This window comes from Podarcis pityusensis (assembly GCF_964106645.2).
Source record: "Podarcis pityusensis genome assembly, chromosome: 8".
Lineage (NCBI taxonomy): Eukaryota > Metazoa > Chordata > Lepidosauria > Squamata > Lacertidae > Podarcis > Podarcis pityusensis.
In genome coordinates, this window is record NC_138033.1 from 4,152,345 (window position 1) to 4,164,889 (window position 12,545).

General features: G+C 48.0%; 1 long non-coding RNA gene across 1 annotated transcript; it reads left to right on the top strand.

Annotated features, from left to right (window-relative positions):
- The first annotated feature begins 10,050 nt into the window (after positions 1–10,050).
- LOC308484644 lies at positions 10,051–11,419 on the top strand. Its single transcript, XR_013990069.1, has 2 exons — positions 10,051–11,051; positions 11,083–11,419. It is a non-coding gene; the product is annotated as an uncharacterized lncRNA (long non-coding RNA).
- Positions 11,420–12,545: the final 1,126 nt, after the last annotated feature.

Genomic DNA, 12,545 nt, shown 5'->3' on the forward strand with positions numbered 1-12,545 from the left:
ACATCCGCCCCCCCCAACCTCCCAGACGCAATCAGGCAGGAGCTAACCTGAGGCTGGCTTAATGAGTTTCCCAGCCACACGGCTTAATTGCTCTCACACAGCCTCCTTCCTCTGGGATCTGCTGGATCCCAGCGGCTTCCCCCAGTGATGGAGGGGGCTGGGGCAGGGGGCAGGGCAGCGAGACGGAGTCAGAGTCCTGGACTCAAACCACCACCACCCCAGACATTTTGGTGCCTAAGGCAGAAAACATCCTATTCCTTCCTCCTCCAGTGGTGAATCATTAACAACTGAATGGCAGGTTTTAACTGTGCCCCAGAAGCTGTCTGAAGCAGCCCACTTTTGCCTCTTGTCCAACAGCGGGGCCCGGGGTAGCTTGCCACCTGAGCCGTTGGTGGGGCTTTGTGTGACGAAGGTTCGAGGTCAGGGCCAGATCATAATCAATTTGGAGACGTGGTTTGCAGACATAATGTTCTCCCTCCCTGGGTCAGGGGACATAGTGAGTCAAAGGTAGGCTTTGTGTGTTCCTGGAAACGTCCAAAGGATGGAGGTACAGGGAAGATCTTGGCTGGCAGAGCGCTGAGGGCCCTGGTACGAAAGGTCAAGTCCAAGGTGGAGGAAGCAAGAGTGCAAGGGGCCAGGGTTTGCTATGGCCAGAGGCTCAAGGGCATCCTGATCAAATTTGCAGATGACACCAAACTGGGAGGGGTGGCTAACACCCCAGAGGACAGGATCACACTTCAAAACGACCTTGACAGATTAGAGAACTGGGCCAAAACAAACAAGATGAATTTTAACAGGGAGAAATGTAAAGTATTGCACTTGGGCAAAAAAAATGAGAGGCACAAATACAAGATGGGGGACACCTGGCTTGAGAGCAGTACATGTGAAAAGGATCTAGGAGTCTTGGTTGACCACAGACTTGACATGAGCCAACAGTGTGACGCGGCAGCTAAAAAAGCCAATGCAATTCTGGGCTGCATCAATAGGAGTATAGCATCTAGATCAAGGGAAGTAATAGTGCCACTGTATTCTGCTCTGGTCAGACCTCACCTGGAATACTGTGTCCAGTTCTGGGCACCACAGTTCAAGAAGGACACTGACAAACTGGAACGTGTCCAGAGGAGGGCAACCAAAATGGTCAAAGGCCTGGAAACGATGCCTTATGAGGAACGGCTAAGGGAGCTGGGCATGTTTGGCCTGGAGAAGAGGAGGTTAAGGGGTGATATGATAGCCATGTTCAAATATATAAAAGGATGTCACATAGAGGAGGGAGAAAGGTTGTTTTCTGCTGCTCCAGAGAAGCGGACACGGAGCAATGGATCCAAACTACAAGAAAGAAGATTCCACCTAAACATTAGGAAGAACTTCCTGACAGTAAGAGCTGTTTGACAGTGGAATTTGCTGCCAAGGAGTGTGGTGGAGTCTCCTTCTTTGGAGGTCTTTAAGCAGAGGCCTGACAACCATATGTCAGGAGTGCTCTGATGGTGTTTCCTGCTTGGCAGGGGGTTGGACTCGATGGCCCTTGTGGTCTCTTCCAACTCTATGATTCTATGATTCTAAGGACGCAGACGAGGAACCCGGCTCAGGTCACATTTAAAGGTGACCTTTCCCCCTGCGTTTTCGGAAACTGCGTCACGAAGAAATGAATCACAGCCGTTCTCTGAAATTTGCATTTCTCTGAATTTTGACTGCGCACTGTGCTGGACCTAGGGGTAACCTGTGAAACGCAGTCCAGGACTGGTCCAGAATCCGAAGGTTCTGCTAGGAGTCAGTCTGACAGGGCCAAGGCAGGAAACCAGGCAAGGACAGGTACAGGATCTCAGGCAGGATCTAGCATACAGCAATGTTAACCTGGAGTGGGGTCCGACAGCCTTTTATCTTTGTCAGGGTAGTGGCCGTTCCTGATCCCCCGGCGACTCACCTCCCTGTCTCGCCCAAAGGCAAGCACTCCTCCTGCAAGTACTCAGGTCTCTTCTTCTCTCAGACCTCAGTCTCTGCAGCTCAGGAGACGTCGGTGGGTGACTAGACCCAGAGGCCGCCTCAGCCTCTCCTGACCCAACCGGTAGTGGAGCAGCTGTAAGTGATGGCCCAGCTGAAGGCAACGAGGGAATCCCCGCATCTGGAGCCAGGGCAGGCTCAGGCCCCGGACTCGGCCCAGCTGGTGTTTGTTGCAGGGGAACCTGTGCAGACTGGGACTCTTCAGGATCAGGCCCCAGACTTGGTTCAGGTGATGCCTGAGGCAAAGTATCCGGTGCAGACCAAGTCGCCTCTGGTTCCAAGCCCGAGCCCGAGTCCCAGGCCATCACACACACCTCCACTAAAATAGTGCTCACAGAGTGGCACATACGAAGGCAAAGTATGCAATATAAGATGCCCGTAGCAGGGGAAACGGCATGCAAGAATGCATCCTATCAAGAATGCACAAATCGCTGTGCAAAAATGTTAGCAAATCCCTGATAAAAGGCTGCTGAATTTTCACAAGGGCCTAAAAAGCACATTGCAAACTGATGTGCAAATATAGAGAGCTGAGCTTTTGATTGGAAAAAGGAGGAACTGAGAGAACTAGAAAGAGAGAGATTTTCCCTTCCCTAGCCAGAGCTAGGACCAAATAAATTCAGGAGGGGACGGTGGAAGAGGAATTGTTTGTTTAAATAGATATATATTTATTTATATATATAAACACACACACACACACACACACACACACACACACAGATATATTGTTTCTTTAAAACCATGAACCCGAAAAGATTACTTGCAGGGGTGCACTCTGCACATGCTCTGAGGTACTCTAAAAAAATAAAGCATGAGCCCAGTAATGGATCCCCTTCTCAAATGGAATTAATTCCTTCCCTTTTGAGGCTCCCATTTTCTGAGGGGAGGGTAAGGCAGGAAGGTCGCCAGGAAGGGACACTCTGTGCAGGCTCAGAGGTGCTCCACTCTGAGTGCCTGCATGAGAACGTGACTTCCAGATGCACCCAGAGCCTCTCAAGTTACATCTCGGCTGACAGGCTTGCATCCTCTTCAAACTTAGTGCAGCCAACCAGCCAGGGATTTAACAACAAGCCTCCTGTTTTTTACTGCCTGCCAGGAATTGCTGGAGACAAACACCCGCATATTCAAAAGCTGAGCCTGCAACAAAATGTTGCAGCATGACACCTTCGCCTCCTAAGAGGAATGCCCCACCTGCTCAGAACTGCGACCAGCCAGCCAGCCGTGTCTGGATCCTAGATCCCTTCCACCTCTACGAGTCTAAAAACCTCCCAGTACAGGGGTGCCTTCAGATGTCTTCTAAAAGTTGCATAGTTCTTTATCTTCCCTGACATCTGATCGGAAGGTGTTACACAGGGTGGTGGCACCACCACCGAGAAGGCCCTGTCCCTGGTTCCCTGTAACCTCACTTCTTGCAGTGAGGGAACCGCCAGAAGGCCCTTGGAGCTGGACCTCAGCGATGGGGGTGGGACTTCCTTCAGGTATACTGGGCCGTTGAGGGCTTTAAAGTTCAGCACTAACACTGAATTGTGCTCGGAAACAAAGTGGGAGCCAGTGGGCTGATTTTTGGGGTGAGGATGGGTGCTGGTGGTTGTTTTAAATCATACCTCAGGCGCCAGTCCTTGGAACCTTGGCCACAAGAAAAGAACAAGAAGAAGAAGACGAAATTTTATTTATACCCCGCCCTCCCCGGCCAGAGCTGGGCTCAGGGCAGCTAACACCAATAAAATCACAGTAAAAACATAATAGGGGGGAAAGAGAATGGGGGGGAAACCAATTTAAAATACAGGTTAAAATGCAATTTAAAATGCAACCTCATTTTAAAGTAGCTGGATTTCACGACTAAACACCTGGCAGGTTGCCTGCAACTGGCTTGGAGGCAGGCTGCTTTGAATCGACTTGGGCCTGCGTTCCTGTGTGCCCTGGCAGTAGCTTAGCACCAGAAAGGTCCCAGAGATTAATCCCCAGCAACATCTCTAGGTAGGGTGGGGAGAGACGTCTCTGCCCGAAACTGTGGAAAGTCAGTGCTGCCAGCCAGTGCAGAAATTACCGTATTTTTTGCTCCATAAGATGCACTTTTTTCTTCCTAAAAAGTAAGGGGAAATGTGTGTGCGTCTTGTGGAGTGAATGTGTGGTCCCTGGAGCCAAATTGCCCAGGGGCAAAAAGCAGATCATGCTTTTTTTTTTTTTGAAAGAGGGAAGTGGGTATTGAAACAAAGCCGCTGATCGGCAAGCGATCGGGGAGAGAGATAAGGGAGCTAGAGATAAAGGAGGCTGCCTAGGAGGGGGGAGGTAAAAGCCCATGGATCCTCAGGATTTTTGCATTGGGTCACCCCAAATTCAACATCAGATCACATAGCATGTCCATGCCTACAGCCTGCACCAAAAATCCACTGTTTCGTGGGGCCGCAATGGCGCAAAAACGTGGTTACAAAGCACAGATCCACGTGGATTCTCAGGATTTTTGCACTGGGCTATCCCAAACTCACTGTCAAATCACATGTCTGTGGCCACAGTATGAACCACAAAAATCATACATCCACTGTTTCATTCAGAATATTTTTTTCCTGTTTTCCTCCTCTAAAAACTAGGTGCGTCTTATGGTTAGGTGCATCTTATGGAGCGAAAAATACGGTACTTAGCTGCATGGACCAGTGGTCTGACTCAGTATAAATCAGCATCCTCTGTTCCTACAGGGGCTGCCGCAGTCCGGACACGACACCCATTGGCGGAAGCAGCGCACTGGGGCGGCACGGCTTGTCCCGGCGCACCAGCTATGTCTCAGTTTCTCAGGGACGTTTTTCGGATCCAGCTCGGAAAGACAACCCCCCCCCCCAGCCTCCTCCCCGCCGGCCCCATCAGGGGATATTCCACCGCCAGCACAGCATCCCCTATCAATCCCTCTCGTGTCCTGACCTGTCCAGAAGTAAACACAGGCGGGAAAAGTCCGGACCATTTATCCTGCGAGATGTAAACTCTCTTGATGGATGAAGAATAGCTGCGGCCGTGGCCAGGGCCCTCCTGCCAACGCAGACGCCTCCAGGGACCACTTGGCGGTCTGCTTGTGTTAGGAAAGTTAACACTTGTCCTCGGTGTCATTTCCTAGAACAGTCCTCCTCCTCTCCCCCCCCCAACCCCCGGCCGCCATCCCCTCCGTCAAAAACAAAACAAACACCCTGAGAAAAATGTCTGTGCCGGGATATATTCTGCGCTCTCAAACCCACAATTCTGGGAGACCAGAAAAAGCTTGCCTCCCTCTCCTGTGACACTAGAATTCATGGGCCGAATGCCAGAGGGATAAAAGAAAGCCGTTCATGCAACACAGGGTTGAACTATGGAACTCCCTGCCACAGGAGGCTGTGATGATGTTGTGAAGAAAATCTGCCCTTTCCCCATAATCATCATCATCATCATCATCATCATCATAATTTATTATTTGTACCCTGCCCATCTGGCTGGGTTTCCCCAGCCACTCTGGGCGGCTTCCAACAAAGACCAAAAATACACTAAGATGTCACACATTAAAAACTTTCCTGAACAGGGTTGCCTTCAGATGTCTTCTGAATGTCAGGTAGTTGTTTTTCTCTTTGCCATCTGGTGGGAGGGCATTCCACAGGGCGGGCGCCACCACCGAGAAGGCCCTCTGCCTGGTTCCCTGTAGCTTTGCTTCTTGCAATGAGGGAACCGCCAGAAGGCCCTCGGAGCTGGACCTCAACATCCGGACAGAACAATGGGGGTGGAGACGCTCCTTCAGGTATACTGGACCGAGGCCGTTTAGGGCTTTCAAGGTCAACACCAACACTTTGAATTGTGCTCAGAAACGTACTGGAAGTCAATGTAGGTTTTTCAAGACTGCTGTTATATGGTCTCGGCGGCCGCCCCCAGTCACCAGTCTAGCTGCCACATTCTGGATTAGTTGTAGTTTCCGGGTCACCTTATGCGGTATCCAAGAGCCAATATGGAGTCCTTACGTGGGTTCCCTATTGGTAGGAGAAAATAACAGAGGCCAAGCAGAGAATATTGAGAAGCAAAGCAGCTGGTAAGCCTGATCTTTATTGATCCGTTGCAATAGGGTGCTTCCCTCACACGCAGGAGAAAGGAGGACCCAGAATCAAGGTGTGCCCACCCTTATATAGACATTTTAAATTCCCTGCCCTGGAGCTCAAGACCACCCCTCCATACAGCACAAATACCTCACAGAAGGGGTGTAACCCAAGACAACCCCCCACAAACATCATACCTACATCACAGAAGAGGTGGTCTACAACAGAAATTTGAGTGTTGTTGTTTTTCTTGTCTGGCAGGTTTTCTGATAATGCCTTATCTGATTGCCTTTCCTGATAGCCTGCCCATTCCTTTTGAAATGGTGATTACTTAATTCCTGCGACAATGGGTAGGTTCCCTCACATACACCCTCCCTCCTTGCAGAGAAACATTTGGTTTAGTTTGGGAGTCAAAATGGTTTCAGGAGGTCTTCCTGTGCTGCTCCAGACATTGGTACATTTATGAACATTTATTATATATATATGACCTTAAAATTCTATTACAATGACCGACAGAGATGGGTTTGAAAGAGGGTTGGGCAAATTCGTGGAGATGGCTAGCAGCGGCTACTAGCCGCAGCTGGAGGCCGCAATGCCATTTGCTGGAAACCGCAAGAGGGGAAAGTGTTGCTCTTTTGCTCAGATCCTGCTGTCGGGCTTCCTATAATGATGAAACCCCTGTGTTTCAAACAAATATCAGTAATATCCAAAGACAACATGATGACCCACTGTTTTGTGGAATTCCTCTTCAGCACATCTACATAACTTTATGACCACTGCTCCATAGCGATTGTTGTTGTTGTTGTTTAGTCGTTTAGTCGTGTCCGACTCTTCGTGACCCCCTGGACCAGAGCACGACAGGCACTCCTGTCTTCCACAGCCTCCCACAGTTTGGTCAAACTCATGCTGGTAGCTTCGAGAACACTGTCCCACCATCTCGTCCTCTGTCGTCCCCTTCTCCTTGTGCCCTCCATCTTTCCCAACATCAGGGTCTTTTCCAGGGAGTCTTCTCTTCTCATGAGGTGGCCAAAGTACTGGAGCCTCAGCTTCACGATCTGTCCTTCCAGTGATCACTCAGGGCTGATTTCCTTCAGAATGGAGAGGTTTGATCTTCTTGCAGTCCATGGGACTCTCAAGAGTCTCCTCCAGCACCAGAATTCAAAAGCATCAATTCTTCAGCAACCAGCCTTCTTTATTGTCCAGCTCTCACTTCCATACATCACTACTGGGAAAACCATAGCTTTAACTATACGAACCTTTGTTGGCAAGGTGATTTCTCTGCTTTTTAAGATGCTGTCAAGTCCATAGCAATTGTTGTTATACAATTCCATTCACCTTATAGATGGGTTTATGAAGCATTTCTGTATCCTTCTGCTGTGCTGAAGAAGAATTCCACAAAACAGTGGGTATATCCAGAATCACTCTTGGCAGCATTGGACGTCATAAAACAAAGCTTTACAGCTTGTTTTCACCAGATAAGAATCTGACTCATTGCTTCTTTCAGAGATTTGCATAGCCCACAAAGACTTCCAGAGACCTATAAGACTTATGTTTATTTGGTTCTATGTTTTCAAGAGAATCCATCAAGAGTGCATATTTTGTGACTTTCAGAGATTTAGAAGATTTCTGTTTATTTGGTTTTGCAGAGAGTGCATATTTCATATATTTCATATTGTTCAATGTTCTGTATAGATTATATAGAGTATATTGACATCACATTGTTGTACTTGGTCATCGTGTTGCCTTTGGATATTACTGGGCTTCCCATAATGGGCAGCTGGTTGGTCTCTCCTTACATTCTCGTAGAAACTACGAGAGGAGCAGGCTGAGGTTTGCTTACTAATTTATTTTGGAAAAACTATACAGCGCTTGCTCGTCAAACCAACCCACCCCGAAGCCGTTTACGAAAAAGATAAAGCAATAAGCTCCACGGTAAAAACAACCCTTTGAATCATTCGAAAGATAAAATCAGGTTTGTGGCACTGCAAATCCTTCTCCACCCTTCCTGTAGCATCTCCTCATCTCTTTCTTATTTGCAAAAAAGTCTGATTATTTTGAGAAGTGGGGGAGCTTTTTACACAAAGGAAGGGGGTGCTCAGCCAACTTCCATTAAAGCAACCTGGATTTTTACGTGGCCCGACAATCCCGCCTGAGAACAGCAAATATCCAGTGGAAGGGAGTTCCGAAGGCCGTATCCATTTGAATAGAACAAACAGTTCTGTCCTGAGCTGTTTGTCTCTTAGCTATTGAGTAGATGGCCAGGTCTAAAGGAAGGGCAGGATGGGGGGGGGGGAGAGAACCAACCCCACAAACGAATCATTTCCAACTTGGGGAAGGGGGGGGCGGTCTGCTTTGAAACAGTGTCCAGCCCCAGCGAGGAAGAAAGTGGCCTCTATTATTAGCTGCCCCACAGATGGCCTGGCCAGCTTCCCCCACCCCACCCCACCGCCGGTCAGGAGGCTGCCAGAGAAACCGGCCCGACTAGAATGAGGTGGCAAGGGAAGAAATAAATCTAGCGATAGCGTCAGACCTGAAGGTCGGTTAGGCCTTGGAGGGGGGGCGCCTGGCAGCCCTCCTCAGTGGGGAGACACTTGGCGCAAGGAGTCAGGGCGCTGTGGGTCACGGGCAGTGGCCTGGGGGAAGGAAGGCCCCCGCCTTCTGCTGCCCCCCCTTTTCCAACTGCCCTCCTGCACGTATTCCCCCTGGACGGAGCACCAGAGGCGAGGGGGTGAGGGGGGTCAGAGGGATGTTTATTATCTGGGAAACGCAGGAAAACGCTCCAGCTCAGAAGTGCATTTCCTTCAAAACAGCCCTGCCTCTCCAAAAAAGGGATAAAATACGTTTTCGTGCAGGGAAGGGAGCAGCCCAGCGAGGGCTGGAGAGAGAAGGGGGTGGCGGTGCGTGAGAACGTCAGCAGAGTCTGGTTTTTGTACCAGGCAAGGGCCTTCTCTAGTCCAGCATCCTGTGGCCAAAAGGAACCTAGAAATCTAGATAGACTGCCTCTGGACCTGGAGGTTCTCCAAGAACACAATAGCCTGCTGAATCAGGCCAAAGGAGGCCCGTCTGGTCCAGCATCACAGCCGCCAACCAGATGCCCATCCGAGGAAACCCAGGATCTGAGTTCATGAGCAGTTCCTGCCATTCCCAGATGTAGACTGCCCTGGCCATGGAGGTTCTACTGTTTCAGTTGTGATAGGAATTTTATGGTTTTAGATATATGGCAACGTTCATAACCACACGTACATAGATCAACACAGGAAGACCAATCTGGAACCATTTTGATTCCTAAACTGACCAAATCCTGGAAAAGCCTCCCCATTGTCTCTTTCCTCACAAATCCTGTCTCAAGGATATGTCTGTTTGAATAAGGTGTGAGCCTGTGACCTGGCCCAGGAAATAAGTATTTTACTGAGGCATCTAATCATAGCCTGCATTTTTATCAAGGCTTATAGTTTGATTAGGGTCTGTATTTTAAAATGAGCTTAAAGATTTTCAAATGTTTTATGCCAGGCAGAAGACCAGCTGCCTAAGTACTTTGGCAAGATGTTTATCCTCCTGGACAAGGGGGCCCCCTGATTTATAGCAGAAAACAATTCTCAAAGTCGTAAAAAGGGAATTACAGGCTGAGGGCAAGGTTACACCACCCTACATAATTAAGAGTTGGTAAATAGTAAAAACCATTAAACTTGAGCCATATCTTTCTAAGGTTAAAGGCCAAGAGCAACTGGCTGGAGAAGGAGAAGTGTAAACAGAAAAAGAGGCTTTTTCCTATTTTATTTTGAGGCTGTAAACTGATTCCTTCCTGTTACTTTGAGAAGGTTTATTCTTGTAAAAAGCTATCTATGATAATGTATGAAATATACTGGCTTAAATGTAATTATGCAAAGGATCTAGAAAGAAAGAAATGTTAAATTCTTATTTCATAGAGTCATATTGCTGTAGGAGACCAGAGGGGCAAATGAGCCCAGCCCCCTGCCAGACAGGAGACGCCATCGAGCACTCCTGATATATGGTTGTCAGGCCTTTGTTTAAAGACCTTCAAAAAGGAGATCTTTCATTGATGATGCATGAGAATGTGAACCCAAGATCTCTGACATCTGTTTAAGATAAAAATTTAAAATTATTAACCATCTGTTTTGGAGGGCAATAGGGCAAGGAGGGCAAGAGGTGAGCTGGTAATTAAGGTTCCTTGTTGAGACAAATGTAAGATATATGACTACTTATTTGTCATTTATAGATAGAAGAATATATAGCTTTTTGTATCCCATAAAAGGCAATAGGAAATGGGTGTATCTTTTAGGATTGGTTGTAGCAATCAGCCAATAGGAAATTCAACCAGGCTGATTGGACAGAGGCAGCCAAAGGAGGAGCAAGGGAGCTGGGCTGAGGGAATATAAGTGCTGGCCATAATGGCAGGAGACCAGGCCAGAGCTTGGTAACCATATACCACTGTGCCTCTCATTTATTTGTCTGACAAATAAATTATTATTTTAATTTCTCTATTGCTGCGTTGAATATTTCATTCCAGCTAAGCGTTAACCACAAGCAGGGTGCTACATTTTATGGTGCCGTGACTCGGATAAGTGGTCTGCTGGAACGCAGCCCCTTCGCCTTACTGGGCAGGGTACAAGAGAGAGGACCACTCACTGCTTACCCAGCGCGCACTGGGAAGTTTTTTTTCCAGGGGAACGCAGAAGTCTCGTCTGTCTGATACCCTGCCCACCGACGGCGACGGACCGGGGGGAACCAGAGAAATAAACAGGCAACCAACTAAGGGTAAGTGCACTAAGGGGTTTTTGGCCCTCCAATTAATTGGGAGGAAGAGAAGTCTTGATCAAACTTCTGCGTCTCAGTAAAGGGGAACTGAGTACGCTAGGTGGTTGGGTACATCAGATGGTGATCTGGTGTAGGGAAAGGAAAGGTTGGGAGGTAGAGTATGGTGAAGTATCCAGCGCATTGTATGTGTGAGAAAGTACAATTTGTAGCTGACCTGAGTGTGGAGTGGGTAGTACTTCGGTTCCCGGTAAGGCGACTTCACCCGGGCAAGGAATCTCACGAAGCGTGTGTGTGAGTGACTGAGTGGATACTTCACAGGGCCATACAATGGGAGTTGGGGGTTCAAAGGGGGAAAATACACCTCTTGAATGTATGTTAAATAATTTTAAGAAAGCCTTCTCAGGGGCATATGGAGTCAAAATGACGCCAGAACGCTTGAGAACGTTATGTGAATTAGAGTGGCCGAAACAAAATACTGAATGGCCATCTCAGGGAACCTTTGATATAAATTTAGTAAGCAAACTTTGGTCTAACATCGCCAAAGAAACTGGAGGGTGCCCAGAACAATTTTCATATATAGATTCTTGGCTGAGCACATTAAATAAAAATCCTCCATGGATAAGGGAATGCAAAATCAAACGATGCAAATTGTTGGCTGTAAAAGCCGAAGCTAGGAAAGGAATCTTGCCAAATAAACTCAAACCCATTTTTGAGGGACCAGAGGAAGAGGTGCTTCCACCTCCACCCTATGCTCCACATCGAAGGGAGCCTAATCCAAACACTCCACCAGTTGTAACCCCAAGGCAAGAAAGTGGAATGAATAATGGGGCTGGAGTCACAGAACTCGATTCCTTGATAGATTATGATAAATATCTTCAGGAGGCATTGGAGGCCTATAATAAAGCCCAAGCAGAAGTGGTTATTCCACCTGTGAGTCCCAGTAGAACTCCATCTACAGTCTCTTTTAGTGGAACAACTGATTGCCTACCCCAAACCCCTGTACATCCAAGTCCTAGAGAATTATTACAGAAGTTACAGGGAGACCTTAATCGGTCAGCAAGCAATACAGCCAGGCGTATAAGGCTGCTAAAAGAACGCCTTGGGACAAATACCATCCCCTATGATTTGAGGCCCCTAGAGCAAAGCGAAGAGAAAGATCACGTAGTAGCCCCTCTCAGAAGAGTATTTGATGCACTTGAGGAGCCTGTGCTGGTTAACGGGCAACTCGGACCACGGCCACCTCGAACTTCGACCCTCCAGTACATTCCATTCACAACTACGGATCTGATGAATTGGAAAACACACACCCCATCTTTTGCAGAAAAACCTCAGGCTATGATGGACTTGGTGACTTCAATAATAAATACTCATAGTCCTACTTGGACAGATTGCCGCCAGCTCCTGAATACTCTGTTCACCACTGAGGAAAGGAGAGACATAATTGAAAAGGCACAGATATATTTGCGTGAGCAGGCCAGAGTGGGAAATATTTTAAATGTTGACCGTCATCTCCGGGACAACTTTCCCTTGGAAGATCCTAATTGGGATCCAAACAATGCAATTCATCTGGCCAGGCTTACCACCTACCGCCAGACGCTTGTGCAAGGTATCCGCAGGGCATGCCAGAAGCCCACTAATATGTCTAAAGTCTCAGAAGTAGAACAGAAACCAAATGAGAGTCCAGGAGACTTTTTAGAGAGGCTGCAGGAAGCCTATCGTATATGGACTCCTTTT